The sequence below is a fragment of the Ambystoma mexicanum genome, chromosome 6q (assembly GCF_040938575.1).
Source record: "Ambystoma mexicanum isolate Mex_15411 chromosome 6q, UKY_AmexF1_1, whole genome shotgun sequence".
NCBI lineage: Eukaryota > Metazoa > Chordata > Amphibia > Caudata > Ambystomatidae > Ambystoma > Ambystoma mexicanum.
Window position 1 is genome coordinate 1,618,172,392 of NC_090937.1, and position 23,020 is coordinate 1,618,195,411.

Genomic DNA, 23,020 nt, shown 5'->3' on the forward strand with positions numbered 1-23,020 from the left:
CTGTATAGAGTGTTTGCAGCCAGCATTTGGTTTAGCATCTTATCAGTAGCGCAGTAATTTCAGTTGAGCTCTGTGCATCAGTATGTGGGTCCATTGCAACTAGTTCTTAGAATTAGGAAATAGAATATGCCAGAGAAACCCGCCAGTACCACACGCCAATCATACTCCCCCACCTGACATGGAGAGCCCAAAATAGAGCGAGAGAGAAAGCTCTCTTTCAGACTGCGGTTCAGACCCTGCAATGCTCTCCAGCCTCAACAGCAAATGACCTCAGGGAACCCAAGTGGTTTGTCATTTTCCCAGGCTCCTGGTTTGTCATTTTCCCAGGCTCCTGGTTTGTCATTTTCCCAGGCTCCTGGTTTGTCCTCTTCCCAGGCTCCTGGTGTGTCCTCTTCCCAGGCTCCTGGTGTGTCCTCTTCCCAGGCTCTTGGTGTGTCCTCTTCCCAGGCTCCTGGTGTGTAATCTTCCCAGGCTCCTGGGGTGTCCTCTTCCCAGGCTCCTGGTGTGTCCTCTTCCCGAGGCCCCCGGGGTGTCCAATTCCAGAGGCCCCCCGGGTGTCCTCTTCCCGAGGCCCCCCGGGTGTCCTCTTCCCGAGGCCCCCGGGTCATCCTCTTCCCAGGCTTCCCGGGTCATCCTCTTCCCAGGCTTCCCGGGTCATCCTCTTCCCAGGCTTCCCGGGTCATCCTCAACTCTGGCCTGGTTGTTCACGTCCCAGGCTCATGCGGTCTCCTCTTCACTGGCCCCTTGTTCCTCCTCTTCCCCAGGTTCTAGCCTCTTCCCAGGGCTCTCATTCCTCCACTACCCAGTCCAGTGATTCTCTTGTTCAACCTCCAATGTCTCACTTGATCCAGATTCTCAGCTCTCTCCTTCAGCGATCGCTTCTCAATTCTGCTACAACACCCCAAGCACTCTTCTCCAACTATCTCCTAATTAACTCCTTATATGGACTAACACACCTCTACTCTGCCTGGATGTGGCCCTTTTATGGTTGCCTGGTTTTATGATTAGTTGTAGGTAACCTTCCACTAGCACTGAGGATTGACTTGCTCTAACACATAGGGGAGGTATTCTTTTATATTATTCTGCTATCTCTCCCCCTGGCAAAGACTTCCCTGGTACTTCGCTCCCAGTCTCTCCTTTTAGTAGTCACACCATGGCATCTGGACACTGATCACAATCTATGTTATGACAATCAAGAGTCCAGCTTATTGGCATCACCAAAGGGCACTGATGGGTTTGGGGATTGACTAAGTGCAACATAACATATATGCCATTGCATGCTATTGTGGTCTGTTCTAGGACCAGGTTCTGAGAAGGCAGCAATATGTTGAACCCTGACTCCCGTGTGTGGCATGAAGGGGTAGCCAGTGATTTCCTCTGTGCACCATCGCCAGGGCCAGCATCATGTTGCTCACAGTGGACCCTTTTTTTACGACCCCACCATTTACCAGTAAGACCAGGCAGATGAATTTGTCACATGGTGTCAAGCCCATAATACATATCTAATTTGTTACCTGTACTTCATCCATTCTGGTTTCTCCCGTTACCATTCACCCAGGTTGCCTGCCTTCCACCTTCTACCTGGAATCTTTGAAACATCTCAAACTGATTCTGAATTCTCCCACACCCCAGAAGCTGTTGGTGAATAGGTAGTGGAGGGGTTGCAGTCCTTTTACTTTCCACCGACTGATTTCCAATATCGTCCGAAGATAATTGGTCGGCTATAACACAAGCACAAATGGGGAGGATAACCTTTACTATGGATCTTAACTCCACCTTTCCGTTCCCCTCTACTCTTTTTTGCCAACCTTAATGAAGTACTTGACTTTGCAACTTACTTTCTCTATCACCTCCACGCGTGTTGGTGCTACATGCAGCATGGGTCCATCTTCCAATTCCCCCTCCTAATATTCAAACCAATTTAGGGTCTGCCCCCCCCATCCATCTCCTTACCAGAAATACATTTCATTTCTACTCCCCCTCCCTGCATTATCATGTCCAAATCAGCCTGTTGGTACCAGGTCTCCTCTGCTCTGCCTCCTGCTCCCTTGGCATTCTTCTTCACTACCACCATACCCTACCATAGTCCCAATCACTACCACCACCCTTCATGCTTCCTATAATCCATTAAGAACACACCCACCTTACAGGATTTCAAGACAGCACTCACAAAGCCGCCCCTTTACAGAGGCATCACCTTCTAGCACAATATCCCCCTCCCCTCCAAAGCAGATCTATGTTAATAACTGTATATAAATTATCAATGTAGAGAGCTGTAATTAATGTAGAAACTATGTGCTGAAAGCACTCGCCTCATTAATACATACAAATAAATGCAGGCACATCCCAAATCACATATCGTGATTCTTCCTAATAGATTTTTCAGCTGGATCGTAACATCACTGACCAAAAATAAGTTGCTCCGGTACATATATATATATATATATATATTAGTTCTTTATTCTTGAGTGCTCTAATATAATTGTGAACTTCTTTTTATATCCTTTCTTTAGACAAATCAAGCATTGTTGTCTTTATGGTTGTCCACTGTCCTGGGATTAATAGCCAGTGGATGTCTATGAATAATCTATAAGCCTGTGGCCCAGTGATGTGTGAGGATACCCTTTGGAAAAATCTGTCACATCAAACAAAACAACAGTCATTCTACAGGACATACAATTAGGCCATGCATGCTTTGTTGCATGTTGTGTATTCTCTTGAAAATATTTGCATTATCAGAGCAACAGTTGACCACTTTAGTAACAATATAGGAAATGGTATGGCAATAGTGTCTGTGTGCCACATTAGCGTGGGCATGTGGATACAAAAATGGTGCATTTTACTTTAAGCATCAATTCAGTCCTTTCCTTGTCACACCTCCTCTCGTGTAAACATTTGCATTTGGAGAAATGTGGCCAAAACTAATAGCATTAGGACCAAAGGATGTGCAGTCATGGGTGGCAATCTGCTGACCTCTTGTGAAACATCGATCCTGATCACTCATTTATGGAATGGGGAGTTTACATGTGATGGTGCGTGCACTGTAAATTTTATTTTTCAAGTCTATTTTTGAAGTTTGTTTTTACTTTGTACACTGATCTCTGATATTACAAGTAAACCTATATCTTAACTGCCTTTTCCCTGTCACCACTGCAGTTGTACTTTTTCATATTTTTTCCATTACAGCATGACTACTCTCCCACCCATTAGGATGTTTGCCCCCTATTGATGACCTTTGAAAGGCCCTGCATTTTATTAAAAGATTATTTATAATGTGCCAGTGGTGATCAGCTTTTCCACCGCCCTCCCCACCCCCAACTCCAAGTTGTGGTACATGAGGAGACTGATCTTCACAGCCTTTTAAGATTCAGATCTAATACACGATAGAGAGATGGGTGATGGACAAGTACAGGAGGCTACATTCAGAAGCCCAAGTCAAACCTCTCCACCAGCAGTGCCAACTAGTGCAGAGGCAGGCCCCCAGGCAGAGCTGGGTACCACAATAATGCAGTCAACACATGCAGTGTGAATGACGATACTGCTTGAAAGCAGTTAACTTGATACAAAACTACCACTGAAAAAACATTCTGCCTGTTATATATCATGCCTCTGGTAATTAACATGTAGCGACTAATTGTGTGTATTTCATTTTAATTTTATAGGTGATTCAAGCTCAGAATAAAAGCAAGAGCAAGAAGTGTGCTACATTATGAAATTTAGTATTTATTGTGGATATTTATTTGTGGGAAACAGCTGTGATTGACTTCATAGAAAATACTCATTGATGTAATATGTGGTTTCTGCAAACCTTAGAAGGGTGCAACTCTGGAGTCCAATTGTCATTGCAAAGTTATCTGGGATTGGGGAAGCCTATAGTCTATGCGCAGAATTGACCCATTGAACACATTTTGTGTAACATCCAACATTCTACTAAATTGAGAGGCACTAAGTGGATGGATAGGTAGAATAAATAAAGGAAAACAGTGTTTATGGAATGTAAGAAAAAAGACTGTTTAGCCAAATATTCATGACAGAGATCATATGAGTGGCCTTTTAAACAGATACGAATGCAAGGTTTGTATATTTAAGGAGCTTTGTAAAACACCTGTACATACCAATGGACAAGGAGCAGAATCCATGTGATACATGGGCTAAAAGCCTTAGTTCTCGGGAAAGCCTTGTTTGCTGCCAAAGAAAATGTACACCTTTAAAATACCATCAGTACTTTAAATGTGAAACAAGCTTCAGTCAGACGGATCACATTATTCATGACCACAGAATACGGAAAGGGGCGAAAGGTCATCATTGCTCTGAATGTGGCAAAAGGTTCAGTAAGAAAGGTTCCCTAATTTACCACCAGAGAACTCATACAGGCGAGAAACCTCATCAGTGCACTGAATGTGAGAAACGCTTCAGTCAGATGAGTCACCTCATTTACCACAAGAGAACACACTCTGGTGAGAAACCTTATCAGTGCATGGAATGTGGAAGAAGCTTCAGTATGAAGGCTTCGCTAATTTACCACCAGAGAACACATACAGGCGAGAAACCATATCAGTGCCCTGAATGTGAGAAATGCTTCAGTGTAAGGTGTTCTCTAATTCGCCACCTGAGAACACATTCTGGGGAGAAACCTCACCAGTGCTCTGAATGTGAAAGAAGCTTCAGTTGGAGAGGTAATCTAATTTGCCACCAGAGAACACATACAGGGGTGAAACCCTATCAGTGCTCTGAATGCGATAAAAGCTTCAGTTGCAAAGTTTCTCTGATTTACCACCAAAGAACACATACAGGTGAGAAACCTCATCAGTGCACTGAATGTGGGAAATGCTTTAGTCAGATAGGTCATCTTGTTTACCACACGAGAACACATTCCGGTGAGAAACCCCATCAGTGCCTGGAATGTGGAAAAAGCTTCAGTGTCAAGCGTTATCTGATTTACCACCAAAGAACACATACAGGAGAGAAACCACATCAGTGCACGGAGTGTAGCAAAAGCTTCAGTATGAAGAGTTCTCTGATACACCACCAGAGAATACATTCCGGGGAGAAACCTTATCAGTGCACTGAATGTGGAAGAAGTTTCAGTGTGAAAAGTACTCTCATTTGCCACCAGAGAACACATACAGGCGAGAAACCTCATCAGTGCACTGAATGTGAGAAAAGCTTCAGTGCAAAGATTTCTCTAATTTACCACAAGAGAACACATACAGGTGAGAAACCTTATCAATGCACTGATTGCGAGAAAAGCTTCAGCCAAAAGGGTTATCTAATTATCCACTATCGAACACACACAGGTGAGAAACCTTATCAGTGCATTGAATGCGGGAAAAGCTTCAGTAGGAAGTACATTCTTATCCAGCACAAGAGAATACATACAGGCGAGAAACCACATCAGTGCAATGAATGTGGGAAAAAGTTCAATGAGAGGCGCAGTCTAATTAGCCACCAGAGAACTCATACAGGTGAGAAACCCCATCAATGCAGTGAATGTGGGAAACAGTTTATCCGTAAGGAAAGTCTTACCAGTCACCAAAAAATACATACAAGAGCATTCAAAATAAATACATAACCAGTATGCAAATTAAAAAAGAAATGTGTATCATTTTTTATACATTTAAAAAGTTGATGGCAAATGTCCGTGTAAATGTGATTCCAATGGGAATTGGGTGTCCTACCTATGAAGGCATCAATGACTGTGTAGAATTCTTTTTCCTGTAAATAATGACTTCCATCTGGGAAGTTAATGGAGATAATAAAAGATGTATTACTGAACATGAACTGTGCAGCAGGGCAGACCACTGGTTTCTTGTCTGTACGAGCGCTAGAAACACTTCTATTTCAAAAAGGGACTTGGAGTCTCATTCTGTAATCTTGAATATTGTATTGAATCAATTATTACATTTCAAAAATAGTTTCTAATGCTCGTATCTGATATTAGAACATGTTGTTGCTTGACTTGTTCCTATCAATGGAATTGAATATTGGGAAACGACAGAAGAATGAAACCTGGACTGTTTGTTATTGTCTTATGAATTTGATTTAAATGTATTGTATGTATACATGTGATTAAATATGTTAAAGTGTATTGAACTGGAGTTGATTTTTCTATGTTTTCTTGTTTAATCAATCAGGTTGGAGTTATGTGTGATTGTGCACATTTTATAAACGTATTTGGATAATACTGTGCACCTGAATTATGAAATGGGAGTAATATCATATGATCAGACTAGACTAAGTGAGTGTGGCAAATGCATGCATTAAAACTTGGAAGTTTATCCCAATTTCATCAAACCCTTTTAATTAATGTTCTACTTTATATTAACAAGTAGAGGAGACTTCAAGAACAACTTGTCAGTAAAAGGAATGATAGATTCATGAAACAATATGCAAAATTAATTGTTCCTTCTGTTCCTGAGCAAACACTTCTCTTACTCCTACAAAATTAATTAATGTATTCAAAAGAAAAATATAAAAAGACGCTCACTACAATTCAGAGCAGATCTCAAAGTGTCCATGTGCAATACATAGTACAGATATGCAATATATACACTGAAATGGATACAATAAATTAATCAAAAGAGGCAATTACATCAAAAAGTGATCAATGGCAGTTGACACCAAATTTCAAGTACCAAAAAACAAAAAAACACAAAATACAGACAAAGGGATTTCAAAAGAACACCTCAGTTCTAGAATGTTATAAAGACGGGTCACTCACAAAGTCAAGTGTCAGTGTTTGAATTAAGGGACCCTTAGTTAAGCCCCACATGTTTCAATCCCACAGAGTGGTTAACAGGAATTTCCTCAGGGTCAACATGATTAGTGTGGTATATAACAGCTGAAAAAGACATATGAGGAGTATAATTAGTTTAGGACCAGCAATCAATACATGATCTAGTTCTGAGATAGCAGGAAAGCACCACACAATAATAATAGTTTACCAATCACTCAAAGTGAGAAATGCTTAACAGCAGTTACTGGATATGATGCGCGATTTTTGTGGCCAACATCCTAAGGCTCATATATAACCTCAATAGTAGGTCAAACATCTTAAGACAAGGTAAAATAAATAATGTACCAAACAGTTGTATATGCATAAAACTAAGCCACACTCACCAAGTTGTTTACTTGGACAGCCCCTACACAGATGGATTGCCAACGTCTTGTGAACGCATTACAATAAAGAAATGCTTTCAGTGTGTATAAATATAAGACACACTTACTGCATGTATGTGTAAATATAGAGCATATTTTCTGCAAGTTAGCTTAGCCAATATTGTGAGTAAAAATCAGCAGAAATTACAAACACCAGAAAGGGTTGTACTCACTTGTCTGCATGTTGCAGAAGTCAGACTCATTCCGCAGCTATCCGCTATCCGCAAAAAGCTGATACGAATGGCACAGAGTTATACTAACTACCCACCACAAGAAATAATCTAGCATCCTGGCACTGGTTCTAATAGTCTGTAGTGTAGCATTGGCAAAGCCAATAGTTATAGTGGATAGACCTTCTTTATTGCAACATAAGATAGATAATGCAGCCATAAACAGTTTTTTGCAGCTGCAAGATCTAGGAGCATGTGTTTTAGACAATGCACATCATAAGATAATGAGTCAGTTATTGTATTGCAATATTGTTTTCCACAAAACATAAATTCTGTTTATTTGGATTTACAATTAAAAATCCATCAAGGAGTGTCATAATGAAAAAATGACATACAGCATACAAACCTTAATAACACAGTTCAAAAAACAAAAAATGTGTATCATCCTATCATTGTTATATAACTACAAAAAGTACTAAAACGCATAAGGATAAAAGTGAGGGGAAACAACCAAAAACATACCAGCCTCATCATTTGTCTGCCTCACAGTAAAAACAGCTTCTTTTCTGACCTGCTGATTTTAAAAACAGACGAAAGCAAAGACAACTCTAACCGTGGGCAGAGACAGTAAAAACATAAGAGCAGGTCGCCACTCTCGTAGGTACTTGATCTGAACACATTCACAAGGTATCTTTTGTGTATATCACTATACAGGGGGGAGAACAATGCAAAGTGTGATAGCGTTTCCAGCACCCCACACAAACATGTATCAGCACCGATGTTGGAACCCCCCACCGTACTTGCCAAGGTATAGCTTTAAAACCCAAGATATTGATTCAGGCCCTAGTTAATAAATGTCATTGATACATGTGTGAGACCCAATTAAGATATTCAGCAGGGCACACACCGGGCTCAGTAGAAGGTACATTGTAAGGTTTGTTCCAGTTTGACCTCTCATGCAAACTGCTCTGTACATACCAGCAGCTTGATTTAAGCATTGCTATTGTCAAAGTCCCGTTTTTTTTTTCTGAATTATTAAAATAGAAAACGAACCCCATACTGCTCAATGTTGTTTTAATAAAATGTAACCATCACACTCTGTGCGAGTGCCCCAAACCCAAGATATTCTTTAATAATAGCTGTGCTAAGTTCTCTGAGCACCACATCAAAATTGCCCTTAATCTCAACACATCTGTGTAAACACTGGAGGGGAGTTATCTGTACTCCTGCCCTGTATATGGCAGAGTTGAGGCACAGAACACCCCAGCCAAGATTCTCTATGGGGTAGCAATGGACGAGCAATCAAGGCTTAAGCTCTCAGGACGTGATGCAGGCTGTTTCTTAGGTATAGTGTAGTCCCTAAGCACCCACAAAGGAATGTCCACACACAATGTTGGTGAAAATATAAATAAGGATTTGATCATATAAACATACAGTAACACACTTTGTGCTCAGGCAATTCTATAATGATAAATATATACAGTTTATATGTGGTACCACAACTGCTTCTTTGATTCCATTCAAATGCATCAACTGTACAATGTTTCAAAATGGCATACAAATCAATTAATAAAGTGGACCACCAATAGACATAGGAGCAAAACAAGGGGTTAAACAATTGGCAGAATACTGAACCCCTACCAACTAGACACCGGTCTGTGTGAGGATCCCCCCACCTGGGCAACCTGTAAATAAAAATATAAAACAAGCCCAGTCCGCATATTGTTTATCAGAGTCTTTTTTCCTTCTATAAATGTTCTACTACCCCAATGTACCTGGATTAGTAGATTCTGACGACTGGTCGTCGACGGATCCTTCTTCGAATGGTCGATTACCCCAATGTTCTTGGTTTTCAGATTCCGACAACGGGTCATCGACGGATCCTTCTTGAGTGAACTCCCTTTAAAGCAGGAGCCACGGATCGTCGAGATTCCTCATCGGAAGGGTGAACAATGGCGTTGAGGCAGCAGCTTCGGTCCTGCTGGTGCTCGAAGACGATCAGTCGTGGATGTCTTGCGAGGGTGAGGCATGTGGTACACCTCGTCGACGAGTGTTTGTTGCCACACAGAGTCAATGAAAATCTTTAGCCCAGCAAGGGCGTTGGGTCGTCATTGTCAGGGATAGGGAGTCGACCACGGCTGGCCGTCCGATCATCGTCATTGTTTGTGTGGTCTTCCGGAGGCGGGAAACCGACCAGCGGATTCTCCTCAGTTTGTCGGTGACCTTGACTTTCTCCGGCAGGACAAAAGGGTTCGACGGTGATGAGAAAGGCAGTCCTTGATTTCAATTTCTTAGGCAATGGAGCGGTGGGGCTCCGGTTGCCGGGAGCTCGTCATCACGTGGTCCCGGCTTCTGGGCAACACAGCTTCAACAAACTTCCAGCAGTTACGGCGGTCATCCGGACCCTGGTTGATGAAGGTGGACGGAATGTCTGGGTGCTTCTCTTCAGTTTCCTCGGCGGTCCCCGTCTCTGTTCGACAGTCTTTCGTAGGCTGAATTCCAGGGAGCCTTGGTGAAGGTTAGCTGGTGCACGATGGTCCCTTGTGGCTCGATAAGAGGTCTCCTAGCCAGGTCTTCTCTTGGATCAGTTCTTGCAATGACAGCTTTCGGATTGAAACGAAAGAAAGCAGCAGCAAAGCCTTCTTCTGCCAGCTGGGTTTCAATGTTAAGTATCAAGTTTCGACTTCCGCTTCTGAACAATTTCCAGCAGTGAGAGGTCCGCAGATATACTGTTTCATCTCACATTCACTCTGCTGGGTCACACTCGGGCAACCAATCATTCAGAAGGGCATTCATGCAGGCAGGCAGCCAATGAGGCTCACAGTACATTCAGTCCATTCTTCTCCTTCCAGGTGCTCACAACAAGGAATGTGGATTGGAACAAGCAACCAGCCATTAAGCACTCCACACTGCATTCATACCAGTTTTTGCCAGGGCTGTCTCATTCATTGTGGTACATAACAGAAACCAGACACATTACAGGAAATGCAGATTGGTCACACACTCCATTCACCCAGGTCCCACCCCAAGGGTGTACTCACAACATACAGGGCCTCATTACGACCCTGGCGCCAAGTGGTTAACGGCGCCGTAAAAGGCTGTGACGCCGTTAACCACTTAGCGCCTAACTACGAGGTCCCTTTGCGGGACCTGACCTGAACTGCTGGTCTAGACCAGCCGTTAAAGTAGGGACCCGCAAAGGGACTCTCGAGGGAAGTATGGTACCGCAATTTGCGGTACCGTACTTACCGCCTTCCCCAGTCCCATTGAGCCCTATGGGGCAAAAATGGGAATGGGGAAGGGCCAATGTTCAATGGGGAATTACCGCCCCGCTAATCTTGGAATGGGGTGAAAATTCCCCATTGAACATTGGCGGACTCGTTACAATACCGGCACCAACCATGGTGCCAATAGCCCCATGGTTTAGCGCCGGTGTTGTAATGAGGGCCACAGTCATTGGGAATGCTCCAGCTAGTCTGGCCTGGTCTTCCCCACAATACCACATATGGAACTTCCACCCAACAGCCAGTCAAGGGAAGGACAGAGTCAGGGCTCCCCAGGACTTTGGGAAAACAGGAAAACAGGCAATAGAAAGCAAGAGGCCACAGGGGCCATCTTGTCTCCTATCAGGAATCAACTGATTCCAAAGGCAGGGCCTGGGTATCCCAAAATGGAGGATACGCGGTGCACCTGTCAAATTCAGCATGGAGCTGCCACCAGCCCATACCCTGCGGGCCACACACAGGTGCCCAGAAACATACACTAGGGATACAGGGTTGTACACCCACCCATGGGTGCCATAACGGTATCCCAAGGGTCTGTTCACCACGACCAAAAAGAGGAAGAGCTGCACTGCCAGGAGTCCTGCATGAACTCCTGTGCATAAAATAACACAGAATACATGTGATAAAAGGAGCACAGGACAAGGACATGGAGGCCCTGTCCCTCCAATACATTTCCAGCATCACAATCTGTAAAAAAGGGGGGGATCCAGTTTCATTGTGTGTCATATATGCAGCCATAGTTGGGGCACACCTAAAAGAAGAGCAAGGAAAAGGTGTTCCCAACTCTGCAGCATGTCAAGTTTTCCATAGCCCCAAAGTCCACAGCTATAGGCCCCCGACCCAATGGCCTTCCCCCTGAAAATCTTGAGCATATGTTCAACCGAAAATTGCCTTATTGACCTGGCGAACCTGAAAAAACCTCCAATAAACTGGTTCATTTTACCCTCAGGTGTTAGTGTTTGAGGCAATATAATTACTAAAGTTAATCCCCAAATAAGTAGAATCATGGCAGACCTGAGGTCTTTGGTCATTTAATATATTGCATAATCCTTTCTGCATTTTTGGGCATTTTGAAAATCACATGACCATACATTTGCTTGCATTGGCAGTTAAACCTCTTGCCGGTATATAGCTACTGTAAGTACCCACCAATACCTGCAAGGATTTGGGAGTTCTGGCAAGCAAGACATCATCTTTGGCGTAGATCAAGGCAGGCAACCTTCTGCCTGCACATTGAGGCACGTCTGTGCCTGTGGCAACCGAGGTCAGTGCAAGAGAGTTGATGTAAAGGTTGAACAGATGGGGTGTGAGACACCCAATCATCTAAACCAAAGGCTATGAAATACCCAGCTCGTCAAGGATCTGTCAGAGCAACCCCCTGTCCACATGGTCAAAGGCTGAACTCAAAGCCATGAAGGTCACTTGGACAGGAGACCGCAACAGGGAAACCTATTTAGGGAGACTCAAGTATAGTTTGAGGCACGGGTTCACAGTCCCCACACCTTCCCTGTTTGCCAGTTGTGTATCAGTTAAGAGGTGGTGGTTCTCACCCCACTCCTCCAATCCCTTAAGAGAAGTCCCAGCAAAGACTTTTGAAGTGCTATCCAGCAATGTGGCTGGGCGATAGGAGGAGTGACCTGGGGCTTCCTTATTTGGGTATACAGTTGCCCAAGAAAGCTGCTTCTTCCGTGGGCTACTGCAGGTCCGTGTGTGGGTACCCAGAAATGGGCTGGGACTTCCAATTCACACTACTACTGTTGCCAGGATGTCTGGTGTGCACAAGAACAAGAGAGCCACAGTGGTTCCTGATTAGATCATGCTGGCATGCATGAATGTGGCAGATCTCCTCACTGGCCGGCTGGGTACGAGCACTCACCGGACTTGTGGATATGAGGAGGAGTCCTGAAACCAGATCCGCAGCAGGTCCAAATTGACCTGTAGATGGAGGCAAGTATCCAGGGACTATCTGGAACCGCACTGTAGAAGATTGGCACCTTGAGCCTGCTGTTGTCCCTGTAAAGCCCTGCTTTGTACTCGATCTCCAATGACCTGTAAAGGTGCATCAAACCTTTGTAGTAGTGGCACTAATTACTCTCGACGCCTCGTGGTTGCCCTGCAAACAAACCTGTCCAGCTCAAACCTTGGCATCCGCGCAGGAGTGTCATCGCATCGATATTTGGCTCGAAACATTGGGGAATCTTAGCTTGTACTGCAAAGCACCTTTTGACTGAATTTCATCATCCCAGCTGCTTTGCACCGCGAGAGAGAAGGTTGCGCCAGATCGTGAGAGTTGGGTGCCCCTGCGTCACTGTGCGACAGTGACGGTCACTGAAGGCGGTTTTACTGCATTCCTTCTTGTGCCCTGAGACCAGCTGCATCCGTGTTTTCTTCGTTCTTCAATCGAGATGAGCGATACAGCTCCTGTTGCAAACTGGACCCGCGTCTGCACCCGCAGGGCTTGTGCACTTTGAAGGTGAACATGGCGGGCAATCGAACCTCTGACAACCCCTCCAGGCATTCCTAGCTCCAAGGACTGTCTATGCTATAAAGATTGCCTGCCCTTTTCCCTTACAGGTATTGGTGGAGTTTCCAACGTTATCGCATTAACTCCAGTGACTGTATATATTTTACATGTTGTGTTGCTTGTGTGTTATTTTTACATTGCTTTTCATTATTCATGTGTGTTCATTCTTGGGCCTAATAAATAGTATATTTTTGCATACTTCTGTCTAATGGTAATACTTGGTGTTTCACTGTGTGTGCTCAACAAAGACCTCAGATCACCCCCATCCTCCTGAGACTTAGCCTTGACTGCTCTCCAAGCTATCGTGAATTGGTCTATCTTCCCAGAAAGTGTCCACTGTTTGACTATCAAGGGTGGCCTCTTAAAATTCTGTTCACAAGAGCAGAGTTCAGAAATGCATTCCAACAACTATGATAGCATTAAAAACGTGTGTTAAAAATGGAGCCTATAAATCAAAATTGGCACAGAATAAACCATTTGGTAAGCCATCATAACGAGTGGCTTTAAGTGGGTTTTGTCTTCCCATAAAGTCTGTCAGTTCCCATGCAGGCACAGGGGGGAAATATCTCTGTAGACCCCGCAGTGGCCTCCTTACTCCACTGCCTTGGAACCTCACCATCATTATATAGGCTTATGAAATGTCTGACCCAATCTCGTTCATTGACATGTAACGCCGGAACTGTAACATGCCTAAGGTCCAATCCATCCATGTTTCTCGACACAATTTTCCACAAGGTATTTGTGTCAAGAGAGGCTGCAGCGAGCTTTGAGCATCCCACTGTGTGCTTGCGATTTCCACCCTTCTTTTTTGCAATTCCCATTTGTAATCCTGCCTCTTTAGCCTTATAGTTACGGCATTCGGAGTGGGCATTTTAATAGCTCCAAGAAGTAACCTTGTCTTTTCCATGCAGATGGGTGTGAACCAAGAGTTCCCTCGCTCAGACCTATTCATCATAGAAGATTTAATGGGACAGACATCAGCTTACAATTCTCCACAAAGAGAGTGAAAGACTTAAGAAAGACTAATGGAGAAGACTTAAGGTCTAGGCAAGTCAAAATGGCACTGTCTTTGCATAAAGTTCCAATTCCCTATCACCGTTCCGATGAAGCACCTTGCCTCGGGAAACCTTCACAACTGGTTAGGAGTATATATCTTCTCTCCTTGCCACCCTCCTCCCTCCTGACACCCAGGCAAGTGAGAGAGGGAGATGATTGCTTTCCCCCTTTTCCACTTTGCAGTGTCTACTTATTCTGTTATATTAACAGTAATAAAAACAGCTTTTTAGATATATCGCAATGATTTTGATTTCATAATGGGTTGGGGAGGCAGTGCTAGGTTTGTGGCATGGGGCTTATTTTATTTTTCACCCAACGTGTTCTATTATCTAGAATATGCCCTTAGCTGAAAACATTCTATCTGGTTCTTGCATCTGTTCTGACACTCCCCCACTCTTTACCTTGATCGTGTATCCCTAAATCCTGAAGGTGTGGTTACAGTGCCGATGTTTAGGGTAATCAATGCACTATAAACAACAAAGGCAATAAGTCAACATGCAGTGCCTACTGAAACGTCAACCAACATTTTGCAAAAAATAATGCGTGTTACAGTACAGAAATATATATACAAGACGTCACAATATGATAAAACATCATGAACACATTAATATGAATAAACACTTTTAGAAGTGTCCACACTTCTATTTACACATATAAAAAGAGATCCTATAGCCTAAATATACAATTCCAAAAATAGCCTATACAACTGTCTTGAAACAAATCAAAATCAGGGATACACCTGAACAGTGAGTTTAAATTTTCACAAACGTGATAAACTACACGCAAAAACCCAACATGTTTCTGCCATTAACAACAAGTGTTTGACATTCTTCACGGGTGATAACACTCAATTTATATCTCCTCCACTCATTATTGTATTTGGCTATTTATTAGATTATAGGATCTCTTTTTATATGTGTAGATAGAAGTTTGGACACTTTCTTAAAGGAAGTTAAAATAGTAGACATAGATGGGTGGGTGAATATGCTTATCAACCGAATGTACTTCCCAAAGTCATGGCTAACAGGAAGGCTGTGAAGAGAGGGTTATTTCTACTGCTTTTATCCTTCCATATGCCTCCCCCTACTATTCTCATTGTTACTGCCAAGAGGCCTACGTGTGACATTGTACAGTATACACTAACGGCACACTCATATAAACCTCCTCAAAGAATGAATTGCCAGGGCAAGATAAGGAAAATGGGAAATATACTTCAGACAAATATGGACACAGTCTGACTTATTTTTAATAGTTCCTGTTTAAGCCTGCTATACAGTGATTAATAAAGTGGAACCCGCTTTCTACACTTGTTTCACTTAGTCATTTTCTTTAGCAGTTAACATTATTGCTTCCTTTTCATACTAGGCGTGCATTATGTTCTTTAACACGGTCTAACATATCAACTGGTTTATCTAAAGTCTAGGGCTATGAATGCATAAATGTCCCGATCTATGTATATTCCGTGATGCGGGACCAATATAATACACATGAGTCAGCAAAGAATTTTAAACATCTTGTATGAAATTATGGGTCGGATTTCCTTCCCAGCGTCACTTAACCTATTATACAGAGCTGTACCACCCAGCTCGCTTCCTGGAAGTCTCTGTCCTCTGGATATTGTGCCCTACTCACTTCTTGGCAACCACAGTACTAGGGTCATAGCTCCCTGCATTTCTTAAAAATCTTCTTATAAGTACTTCTTCCTAATGGCGTTAGGCTAATAGGTTTTCTAACCCTCAAGCCACAGGTTGCCAACTGGGTGATGTTCAGTACCTTGTAACTGTAGAGATGGCATGGTATCACAAGTATGACACTGTCACAATGGGTACAATTTGTAAGACCTTTATTGAAATTGTTGGGGCTGGAGAAACTCCTAGTTTGCCCTATAACTAAAATGAGAGAGAGTTCCGACCATCAAATAATAAATAACGCAGCCCTAGTGGAGTCTGTCAAATCAAAATGGCCTATGCTAACATAAACCTATTGCCTACCCTATCTCTTGTACAAAAAAAGTGTAAAAAGGAGAAATATATGCAAAAGGAGAAATCTGTGTTAAAATGATGAAGTGCTTGAAACAGCTCTCCTCCCCACGGTAGGCCTCATGGAGTAAGGCAGTCCCTGTAGGCAGGATGACACGCTCTGGCTTGGTTTCCAACACAATACACAGTTGAAAACCATGGATCAAGGCCCACCTGGCCTTCCATGTTAAAGTGTCTTTCTCTGACATCCAAAATAATATTTCAACCAAAACGTACACAGAAATCCCCCTTTGTAGAGCTCCGACCTTTCACCACACAGTTTTCATAGGTTCCTTTCAGTAGGGCACAGACCTTTCACCACACAGTTCTTGTAGGTCCCCCTCTGTCGGGCTCAGACCTCTCATGATAAAGTTCAACACAAACTTGCAAAGGGCTCCCTTCCCCAAGCTTATGATACCTGGGGTCTCCCTCAGTCAGGTTCGGACCACTTTCGGATGTCAAAGGCTTTCAAATGTGTGTGGCTTTCTTTACAGACCACCACAGGACGACTTTGACTCAAAGTTCACAATTTAACTTTCACTCGTCCTTCTGTAGGAATGAATCTTCTTTATTTCACTTTTGCTTTTCATTCACTTTCTCGCGTTAAACAAATTACCTTTCACAGAGACTTTCGAGTGGGCTACTTCCTTTCACCGGACCACTCCGTTACTTAGTATCGCTGATTTCACAGCTGTGCTTTACATCAAAGTTCACTTGCAGATCTGCCTTTCTTCGCGTATCATGCACACGCGTGCAGCCTTCACTTGCAATATAATGTTTCTATTTCAAACTTTAACATACACCAGTTTCTCAGGTCACTTGCCAACTCACCGGCTGTGTGTGTCTTTTTCTGGGTTTTGCGATTTCTAACTTACAAGTCAAGGTTAGGTTGGTTCTGCTTTTTATGCAAAGTGGATTCACACTTATACTATCGTGCTTTGTTTAGAGGTAGATTATGTACGATGGCGCTTGCCACTCTATTCTTCTACTACGAGTTGCAAGTCGCACTATTTTCTTCAGCTTCTTGCGGATCCAAACATATGTACAGGCATTAGTTGGTTGAATATATTCACCATGCTTTCAGCTTAAGCTCCCTTGTGTTTCAACAGGGTTCACGATATCTTTATTCATGGCGTTTCATCTCTTTGTGTCATCCTTGGGTCATCATATCTTTATCTGTACTTTAGTCCGGGCCTTTGTGACGTCACCATTCGCCCTTCATTAAGGATTTTCTGGCTTCTTCCTGTACAGTACTTAAGCAATCTTTATTTTGTTTCATTTGCTGTTAGGGTTTTCTCAATGGGTACCTCACTGCCCATGGTTGTCTGGTTATTGGTACTTCAATAGGTGTTATTCTTCTAATAGGCACTGGGCAGAGCCCCACTTTGGCTCTCTGCTGGTTTATTTGCTCATCATACATCACATATTTCGGTGTGCACATTCCTGGTACTTCAAAATGGATGACTGGAGTGCAGGCTATATTTGGGACCTCCTCTACACTCCGCCCCCTCTGGTAGATTCATCGACCATTTCCATTTTGTTCTTTGGATTCATCTTACTTGGTTCATCTGCATTTATTTTCATTTCCTCTTCTTGGCTCACTCCCTCTTCATCTTCTGGTTCTGTATATGATGGCTTGATGAAGTTTCTTTTTGGCATCCATATCTTTATCACTCCTCTCAGGCTTCCTGCAGTCCCCACATGTTCATCTTTGTTCCATGTTATCAGCTGACATTGTCCATTTGGGTTGCAGTAAATCCATTTTCCCACATAATTTTTTCATTTCCTGGGATAGAGAAACTTTGTAGCTTCTGGGGTGTGTTTGCTAGCCTCCACAAAATTTCTTATTTCTTCATCAGTCAGATCTTTGGGCTTCTATCCTGGTTTGACATCAATCATGATCTTCATCCCTATGGCTTTCTTTGCAGTCTTCTGGCATTGTGAGATTATTATCTTGATAACGCAAAATCCTAGTAATATCATCACTAGTACGGCTCCTAGGAACTTGAATGCAACCACCATCCATTGTGGAACCCATGAAAACAGTGATCCAAACCAGCTGTCATCATCAACTTCATCACTTTCATACATAATCTGGTTCTGCAGGTTTGTCAGCATAACTATAGCCTCTTTTAAGGTTCCATTTTCCTCGTTGTGAGAAGGTATAAATGTGCAACATGATTCTCCTATTTTTGCACAAACTCCTCCATTCATAGCTGTGATCATGTCAAGTACATATCTGTTCTGGAGAATCATCAGTCGGATGGCTCTTAGTTCTTCCTTGATTGCATTGAATCCTTTTATGGTCGTGTTGATTGTTTGCAGTAACTCCCATCTGATTATCTGCAACCATTTAGTATTTGCTCCAACTTGGAGTCTTGGCATGAAGATTGTCATGAACACTGATGAGGTGAGGCCGAATAGCCGGTGTTCATATTGGATTGCATGAAAAGCTTCTTCTGATTTGGCAGAAAAGTAATTCTCTCTCTTCATTCGAGTTATCAGTTCCAGAGATCTCTTGTTCCTCAGGTGAGCATCTGCTTTCGGTAAACTGTCAATATTCAGGTCACTTTTCGGGATCACTAATGCTAGAACGTGGACATTCACAATCGTGCACATGCCTCCCCAGTCTCTTGGCAGTATGATGTATGCTTTGGATTCACATGCCCAATAATGATCCATGATCACTGCAGTTCCATGAACCATTCCTGGAGCATCATAAACTCATCCACAGTTCTGATTCTCTCCCATATTTCTTGTGCCATTGTTTCTGAAGCAGAATTTGGGCTTTCCAGTGGGACTATCTGCAAGGGTCCTCCTCTGTCTTCGACCCATGTTAGTAGTTTTGCAAGTTTTGGCCAAAATGGCATGCAGCCATTTTGCACAATGTCAATGGTTTCTTTGTAGAGTCCAGTGACCATCCAAGCTCTGCAAATCACTACTCCTTTCTCCCATCCGTCTGGTGAAAGCACTGTTCCCCAAATCTGCATTTGGGCTCTGTTTTTCCACTTCTGCGCTTCTTCTGGAGTTTTTCCTTGGATATTTAGTCTCGGGTGTACTTCCCATCTTATTCCTGCTCCTTTAACTCCAGGCTTCTCGTGTCTGATCACATGATTTCTTGTATGAGCTCTGTTTCTTGTTTTAACGTGTTGAACATAATCATCTTCATTGGGATAAGCTGTTTCAGTTGCCCATATTAGAGAAGCATCACTTCCCATAAACTGGCCTCTAGTTTTGCACATTGCCACGTGTGAGAGACAGTGTGCTGTCTGGACATCAATTTGTACAGCCACAAAGAACTTGGACTTTCCTATGCTATATGGTAGGAGAGCATAAACAAAGCATTCTCCTTCAGAATTTCGTCTTCCAACTTCCTTCATGTGCTGGTACCAAATGTTATTTCCCAGGTGTGCGGTGCTGTCCAGGTAATCGTTCAGTTCATTGTCGTCTTCATGCATGTTTCTCTTGATCCTTAAGGTTTTCTTGTAGTTTGCTATCACAACATCTCTGAATGCATCTATGTGGCTTTTTCTTGATGCAGGGTTCTGAGGTATCCTGGTCCACGGTGCAGGCTTCTTCATCTGAGCCATTGGAGCGGACAGGGGTCAGGCATCCCTTTTCCTTTCTTCATGCATTTTTTCTCTGCTGTGTGCAAATGCCCATGCCAACCAGCCTGACACTGGTCCGGTGTATGGCTGTTCTGTGGGACTGGTACTTGTCCCTTGTGTTGGAACATATATGCTTCGCAGTACAGTTACTGATGTTTTGTTCTTCATTTCCTCATGTAGTTTCCTCGCTCTTGAATGGGAATAGTAAGTCTACTAACATTTGTGTTCTTGCGGAAAGCTTTTCTGAGGCCGCTTCTGTTTTCTTAAGGGTTTCTGTTAGGACTGCTTCCATTGGCTTTTCTTTTAATTCATCTTGTTTTCTCATGACGGCTTCTTTGACTTTTCTCACGGCAGGAAGTCTCTTCCCTCCTGCTGTTTTGATTTGTGGTTCTGCAGTCATTGATGCTAGGCCTGTTTCGTGTACATTCAGTGTTCGTGTGCGTGTAGTTGTCAGTGATGTTATTTCATACATTCCGTGCCGACCCTGTCTCCAGCTTTCCTTCTCGTTCGCTACCACAAAAGAGTGTGTATCATTGCTAGTCACATCCATTTCAAGTTCACTCACTCCACCATCAGATCTTCTAGGGACTGGAATGACTATATAGGGTGTAGGTTCCTCTTTGGGTTTCATGCGTATATCACTAGGTGGGTGCACTGAAATTGGGACGCTTTGTGCACCAATATAGAATGCATTTCTGATTGTTAATGACAGTAAAATAATGATGAATACAATGCATAAGTACACAATGGTTCGATGTGTGAGGTGACAGCATTTCCTTCCAGAGAAGCCAGGATGCCTCTCTTCTTGTGGGAAGACCAGGTTGCTGCTCTGGGCCCCCATCTCGATCATTCACCAATGTTAATGTTAGTATTTCCTTATTCAATGTCGCCCTTCGAGTTCAGAATTTACGAGTGTCTGTTGTTAGGAAGGTGTTCCCCTTCTTGCAAGTGGCAATTGTCTTTTAATTCAGGATACAGTTCCTTTGTTGGACTATGGACAAGAAATTAAGCAATACTTCAGTGTGTTCTTTTATTGTGCGTGTTCAAAGTAGGTGAGCTCCCAATCCACCCCCCGAATCTGCTTCAGTCCTGAGGACATGCTGAAAACTGATCAGTGTGAGGAGGATAGGAAGGAAAAAACAACATGTACGACAAGTGAAGTTATCAACTCCTTTTCCTTGATCTGTCCCTCGGTGGAAGGTTTCACAATCTCCTTCTGAGGATTCGATGGACATTGGAAATTTTGATTTGGGCTACAATACCACGTAAGAGCATGATTAGCTGAGTACTCTTTACTGGATCTCTGAGAAATGTAAGTATTTCAACACTGACTGGTCTTCCCACTAGCTCTGGAATCTTCTCAATGAGGTGAAAAAAGACGTTGTATGCGAATCTACTGCCTTCTGGTGACAGGGACATTTGTCCTGTCTTGCTGGGTTCAGGATTATGTGTTTCTTCCTTGATGTAAACAATGTCTGCACTATCCGTTTGCGTGAAGTGCGACCAAAAAGGTTATGTTGTTTAGGAGACGACGTAGGTTTCCTGCATTCGTTGGATCTTGAAGGAATGTTAACGTATCCGTTGTTCTCCCGACAATAGATGGACAGTCTTCAATTATGCAAAAGAATAGCGTGCTGATGAGCTCATCTATTTCCGCCTGTTTTGGTACCATTTGCTTCTACCTCACTGTACTCGGGGAGTACGATGAATTGTTCTGCAAGGACAGTAAGTAGTTGCCATATTATTTTTTCATTTTCAGGATCTTGAAGGAAGTCTGCAATACTTGTGATTCTTCCTAGTAGTGACGGGTATGATCTTAGCACTAGGTTGAAGTATGTAACCACGTCCTTTGTGATGTCTTTGCCATGGGACACCATAAGTGATTTCCAAATAGGGTCTCGGTGTGGAAGGAACTAGGGTACTGTATCTTATTTCAATGTATGTATTTTTGGCCAACAGCATAGTCTTTCTAATCAAGGCTTTAGTGTGCCTCAGTCCAAAGTTCAAAACCAACAGACACTGTTGTGGCTTGTGAGCAAACAAAATGTTCTCTTTCACCCTGCAACTAAGATGCACAGAGTGTCCGTTTTTGTACCTGTAAAGACTGGAGGGCGGTGTCTGTACTTCCGCTCTCTATAAGTAGAGGAGAGGCACAGAGGACCCCAGCCAAGATGCTCTATTATTGGTAACGTAGTCAAGCAATCAAGGCCTAGCTTCTCAGGAGATGATGCAGGCTGGTTCTTAAGTACAGTGTAGTCCCCGAACCCCCACAAAGGAATGCCCACACACTGTATTACTGAAAACACAGTCTTTATATAATTAATATTCAAAGGTATGTACATGATCACAATAACGCACTTTTACTCGGAAATCAACAATGATAAATATATACAATTCTAAAGTGGTACCACCAATGTTATCGAATCTCATTAAAGTGCATCAACTGTACGGTTAAAATGCCACGCAGATCAATAACACAGAAACTAGCAATAGAGATAGGAAGGAAAGCAAGATGGTTGACTCGGTAGGCAGACTACTGGCCCCTACCACTAGGTGCAGGTCTGTGTGGAGATCCCCCCCACCTGGGCAACCTGTAAAATAAAGATATATAGCACAAGCCCAGTCCATATATTGTTCAATAGCCTTATTTCCTCCTATTAAGGTTTTACCCCCCTAATGTACCTGGTGGAGTAGGGTTCTTCGAAGACGCGTTGACGGATCCTTCTTGAGTGACTCCCTTTAAAGCAGGAGCCACGGATCGTCGAGAGGCATCGAAGATGGTGAACTTATCATCATCGACGGCGGCGATGAGAAGTTCAAGGTTGGCAAGACCCCGATGTCGATCCAGGCGGGGCTCGTCAGCGACGTCCTACGAGGATGAGGTGTGCGGGGCACCTCGGTGATGGATTGTTCAGGACCGCAAAGAGTTTCAGAAGAACTGTGGCCCAACAAGGGAGTCGAGTCCTCAAAGTGTTTGTGGCCTTCAGGTGGCGGGAAACCCACTGGCGCTTTTACCTCGGCATATTGGTCGTCCTCGACTTTCTCAGGCGGGACAAAGCGGTCGACGTTGCGGACAAGGGAGTCCTTGGATTCAAATGTTCTTAGGCAAAGGAGTGGGCAGCTCCGGTCGTCGGCGGCAAGGCATCAAGTGGTCCCCACGGCTGGGCAACACAACTTCAACGGGCCTCCAGCGGTTACACAA

At 43.4% G+C, this 23,020-nt stretch overlaps 1 pseudogene; it reads left to right on the top strand.

The window, feature by feature from the left end:
* The window catches only part of LOC138515389 (zinc finger protein 850-like), a 160,960-nt pseudogene that overhangs the window by 23,649 nt on the left and 114,291 nt on the right, over positions 1–23,020 (top strand).